The sequence below is a fragment of the Festucalex cinctus genome, chromosome 19 (assembly GCF_051991245.1).
Source record: "Festucalex cinctus isolate MCC-2025b chromosome 19, RoL_Fcin_1.0, whole genome shotgun sequence".
Classification (NCBI taxonomy): Eukaryota; Metazoa; Chordata; class Actinopteri; order Syngnathiformes; family Syngnathidae; genus Festucalex; species Festucalex cinctus.
Window position 1 is genome coordinate 19676613 of NC_135429.1, and position 6000 is coordinate 19682612.

Here is a 6000-nt window from a genome sequence, read left to right on the forward strand (position 1 = left end):
AAAAGTAGGAGTGGATGCCTTGCCCTTGTGGTCGAAAAAGAAGAAATTCACGGATGACTCATTGGACTTCATGGAAATGACAACTCAAGAAACGAGAGACAACAGAAAGCAATACAGAGACATAATGCTAGCAGAGTGCCTTAGAGAGCAAGGACATATTACACGCGCGAATGAGGGAGGCCCCAACAAAGGGCTCCTTTCACTGGCTGACATGGAGAAACGGTACGGAGGGGGCGAGAGCAGGTGCCCAAAGACATCCCTGATCCAGCTGTCAGAAAGCGCTGCCGACCCGACACCCCTAATTCTGAGCCCCCAAACTCCCTTGACGGCACGACGGGAGTTGAACCTGCACCCTGTGCCCACTCCAGAAATAGGCCAGCATCCACGCCAGAACCCACCGTCCGCTTCCTACACTGCTCCCACGCCCAACCAGGAAGCTCTGGTGGACATCCCTGAGACATTTGATCCTCCCCACTACACCAGCCAGTGGAGCACTGAAAGGCCGCTGCAAGGGGCGGACTATGAGAACACTCCAAGATCATCATTTCCTGGCAGGAATGCAGCCGAGCCACATGGGCCTGGCGGAACACTGCGCAGCGGAAGAGCATACCACCCAAGCAGCGAGCAGGGAGGCCCTCACGGTGCCAGCGTCTCCCAGTGCCCACTGGTCACCAGAAGCTATGGAAAGCGCCACTATGTGCCTTGGTCCTTCTGCGACATGATAGGTCTAACTGACAGGCTGCCTGATTTAACGAACGGGGCTAACAAATGGATCACCGCCCTGGAAGAAAGCACTGCCGGAGTCACGCTTGCCTTGGGAGACATCAAAGCGCTGTTGATGCACCTGGTTGGAAAACATGCAGCGGAAGAGATCCTGGAGAGAGCTGGACTGGATGTGCTGCTGATGGGGAACCAGGCTGATCATGTTGGCTTTAATGGACACCGTGGTGATGTCTGGAAGCAGCTGCGACAATATTATCCAGAAAAAATGGACCCAGCCAAACTGGAGGGCGAGACATTGAAAGAGGATGAGTGCCCCATTAAGTTCCTTCACTCTTTCCAGCGGAAGTGGAGAGAGGAGACCGGCAGTGCCTGGAATAATAATAGCACCACTGAAAGCCTGTTCAAAGTCATGGTGAAAAAATCAATGCCTGATGAGGTTCAAGACCGGCTGGACAATGTGGTGGGACTCATGAAAATGGACTGGCCTCTGTTCCAAGAGCACCTGGTGCACCATGTGGAGGCCCTGCGGAAGGAAAAACAAAAAGAAGAAGAGGCACATCGTCAGATGAATGCCAAGCTCACCCACTTGCAGCTGACTGAGCTGAGACAAAAGAAGGACAAGGTCAAGACTCAAGCTCCTCTAGTAGCGGTGGGAGGTCCCCCGATCCCTGAGCCTCCGGCTCCAACTGTGGCCCCAAATGTGGCCTCCTGCCCCCAGGTGCCCCAGGTAACGGCCCCCATGCCCCAGGCGACTGCCTTCACAACACAAGCACCTGCACCTGTGCCAGCTGCTGTCCTGCCAATCCTCCCACTGGGAGGACCCCTACTGACTCAGCCTAATGGGCCGCAGACCCTGAACCTTCCCATGCATCCTCCAGTGCCAACTGAAATCCACGTGCACTATAATGAGTCAAGGGATGGAAGAGGCCAGCCCACAAGGGAGACTCACAGCCATGGAAGCCGGCGGACACCAGGTCGTGGAAATGCGGGCCCGCAGAGTGTTCCAGCAGGCCACCATGGGGGACCACCGACCTCATTTGCTGACCCCAGGCGCAATGCGGCTCATCGAGGACCAGCATCCCGGGGCACTTCATCCCAGAACCGCCCCCAGGGAAACGAATGCTGGGGCTGCGGCGAGCCAGGCCACCTCAAACGCGACTGTCCCACCAATCCCTGGATAGATCTGAGAGGGCCGCAATAGGGAGGCCCAGAGAAGCCTGGGGGAGAAATCATCATGGCGCCGGCAGTAACAACGCAACCACAAGATGAGCCCACTGTCCCTGTTGTCATTGAAGGATCAGAGCATGACTTCATGGTGGATACAGGGGCTACTTACTCCTGCGTGGGGAGCTCTGGATTAAAACTCCCCCTGTCTGGCTCATCGATAAAGACAGTAGGCTTCTCTGGGAAAACCCAGCTAATCCCCCTCACTCAACCAATTCCAATGTTGGTATCAGGAAGAAAGGTAGTGGCGCCGCTCCTCATCTCTGACCAAACGCCTATCAACCTACTTGGACGAGACATTCTCTGTGCTCTTAATGCCAACATCATGTGCACACCAGATGGCATCTGGGTCGAGCTGCCGCCAAAAGACTCGCTACCAGCCACCACCCTGATGCCACTCCAAACTCCACGAGAAAAACAGCATTATGCCACTGTATACTCTCTGTTGCTCGTGAAGACTGCACCACTCCTGTCGGATTGGAAATTATGGACTGAATGGATACAAAAAATACTGCCCCATGCAAGCAAGCCATCAATGCCTGAACACTGTACACTCTTCTTTGACGAATTGCAAAACCACAAAGACTATGAGATTTGCTGGAAGGAAGTTATGGATAATAATTGCTTCTATGTGCACATAGTCAACATTTATGTCGGCCCCCAAGGGGCAGCCGCAGCAATTACACTTCCACTAAGAGCAGCCATATGGTTTCAAGTGCCAAATTCAGCACCACACATGACACTGTTTGTTGAAAAGGGACACAAATCATGGGAGCTTGGCCCAATGGTAAAAGCAGCATTACAAATTATTGCATGGAAAGACACCGCTAATCCTCGCGTCCATATTTCACCCGATAAACAATTTATCAAAATTTCATTTTTTGCTGTCAGTGAAGGCCGCGCTGTGACCACATTGGTGCACAGGCCAGCTTTTGTGCAAGCTTCACTGTCAGCAGAGCATGAAAGCCTGCTTGGTCAGATACCCTCGCGATTGTGGTCACAACATAAGACAGACATAGGCTTTGTTAAGTCAGCACAGCCAGTTGTAATCAAGTTAAAACCAAACGTGACACTGCCCAATAAAAGCCAGTATCCCCTGAAGCCACAAGCAGCCATAGGGATAAAGCCCACTATTGAAGGACTGATAGCAGCAGGGGTCCTGGTGAAAACAAAGAGCCCCTGTAACACACCAATTTTCCCGGTTCCTAAGCCACGCTCGCCTGATTACAGACTTGTGCATGATTTACGACCTATTAATGCCATAGTGGATGCTGAGACTCCCGTGGTGCCGGACCCCCACACTTTGCTTTCTAACATCCCACCTGAATCACTCTGGTATACAGTGATTGATTTGTGTTCAGCATTTTTCAGCGTTCCAGTACACCCAGCATCGCAATATTTGTTTGCGTTTACGTATGAAAAGCAGCAATATACCTACACACGCCTACCACAGGGCTATGTTGACAGCCCCACAATCTTTAACAGGGCCCTGTCAGAGGATTTAGGTCACCTGGACGTGAGCAGCACTGTCATTCAGTATATGGATGACATTTTGGTTGCCAGTCCGACAAAAGAATATTGCGAGCGTGATTCATTAACTGTTCTCTTAGCACTTGAAAAGGGAGGGCACAAAGTTAGCAGAGATAAGTTGCAGTTCTGTCAAAAGGAGGTAGACTACTTGGGGAGGAGGTTATGCGGCAACTTGCGAAAAATATCTGCTACTCACCTGGAGGCAATTGCTAAAGCCCCACAGCCAAAAACAGTGAGTCAAATGTTGACTTTTTTGGGAATGACAGGATATAGCAGAGCCTGGATCTGTGACTATGCCATAAAAGCGGCCCCTCTGCGTGAAATGATCCGCGCGGCCGGACAGAACAATGGCTCAGCTAACTTGGAGTGGAATGAAAAAGCCCTTCAAGGATTCTCAATGCTAAAACGCGACCTCCAGGAGGCACATGCTTTGGGAAATCCTGATTACTCAAAGCCATTCCTTTTGTATGTTGCAGAAAAATCTGGGCATGCATGTGCTGTCTTGATACAGGATACTCCAACTGGGAAGCAGCCGATTGCTTACTATAGTTCTAAATTGGACAATGTTGAGTTAGGGTTGCCTCCATGCTACCAAGGATTAGCATCGGCCGTCTTTGCTTTTCAAAAAGCAGCACCAATAACTATGGGCCACCCTGTGTCCCTTTTTACCTCACATCAATTGCATGCACTGCTTACGAGTCCGCGTTTTGTGCTGACTCAAGCCCGGCGTACCGGATACGAAGTAATTTTGTCAGCACCTGAGTTAACGATACAAAGATGTAATACAGTTAATCCAGCTACTCGTATGATCGTCCCAGAATCAGATGTAACGCATGAGTGCATTAAATCAACAGAGGAATTTTTGAAACCTCGTGATGACCTTCATAATCAACCTATCGAGGCGGATCTCACATATTTTGTTGACGGGTCATGCTTTAAAGATGTAACAGGTAACCATGCGGGTTATGCAGTTGTCCAATTGCACTTGGATGGTTCATTATCTAAAGTACAGGCGAAAAAGGGTCCGCAGCCTTGTTCAGCCCAGCTTGCTGAGCTGATGGCATTGACAGCTGCATGTCATTTGGCGCGAGACAAGCGCCTTAATGCATACACAGATTCTGCATATGCTTATGGTGTGTGTCATATTAATGGAAAAATTTGGCAGCAACGAGGCTTTAAACGAGCTGATGGTACTCCAGTTGTTCATGCAGAAGCGCTGGCCTCCCTTTTGGAAGCCATGATGCTGCCATCGGCTTTGGCTATCATCAAATGTGCTAGCCACCAAAAGAATGACTCTTTGGTTGCCAAGGGGAATAACTATGCAGATGAGGTGGCCAGGGAGGTTGCATCGGTGGGGGCTATGGCCCCCCTGCTGGTTGCGGGTGACTGTGAGCCTTTGACTACAATAGTCTCCTTAATTGAGACCCAGGATGCGGCATCAGTGTATGAGAAGAGTGTTTGGAGAAAAAGAGGCGCTTCCAAGTGTTTGACAGATGGCCATCAGAGAAACTTGTGGCGCAGCCCGGAGGGACATTTTGTGTTGCCCCTGTCATTGGTGAAAACAGCAATTTTGGCTGCCCATGGCCAAGATCATTGTCATCGGGGTGAAGTGTTGCGCAAGCTAAAAGCGGTTTGGTGGACCCCTTTCTTGGCAGCTATGGTGGATCGGACTTTACACGAATGCATTGTGTGTGCACAGCACAATGTGAGGAAATCCTTTTCAGCTCCACTGGGCCACATACCTATACCAGAAGGACCGTTTCGGCATCTTATAATGGACCACATCGACATGCTTGAACGGGTGAGAGGTTACAGATATGTTCTGGTGGTAATTGACAGGTTTAGTAGGTGGATTGAGGCTGCCCCCACGAAGGGTCCTGATGCCAGTTCTGCTGCTAAATTCTTGTGCAGGGAGGTGTTCCCCAGATTTGGCATCCCTGACCTGATCAGCTCGGATAATGGTCCAGCATTTGTTGCCAACATTGTGAAAATTAGCATGAAAATGCTTGGGATAAAACAAAAATTTGGATGTGTCTACCACCCCCAGTCTCAAGGTGTGGTCGAACGTGCTAATGGTACCTTGAAAGCCAAATTAGCCAAAATTAGAGCAAGCAGTAATGGTAAGTTGAATTGGATGGATGCCTTGCCGCTAGCTCTCATGTCAATGCGATCACAGTCTAACCGCACGACCCATTTAACCCCGCATGAAATGCTAACTGGCCGTCGCATTCCTGTGCCTTTTTTGAGGGGCCCGTACGAAGGGCCTCCATTAGAACAGTGTGAAATGGAATTGACCTCCTACCTGCACCATTTAACCCAAATACACAAGGCTATCTCTCGACAGGTTATTGAGACCGCAGAGGAGCGACAGGCCGAAATCCAGCCTGACCTGCAGCGTGTGGTGCCCGGTGATTGGGTGTACGTCAAGACATTCAAGCGCAGGTGGAACAAGGCTCGACGTGAAGGTCCTTTCAAGGTCATCTTGTCAACTCCGACTTCTGTCAAAGTCCAAGGTAAATCAGT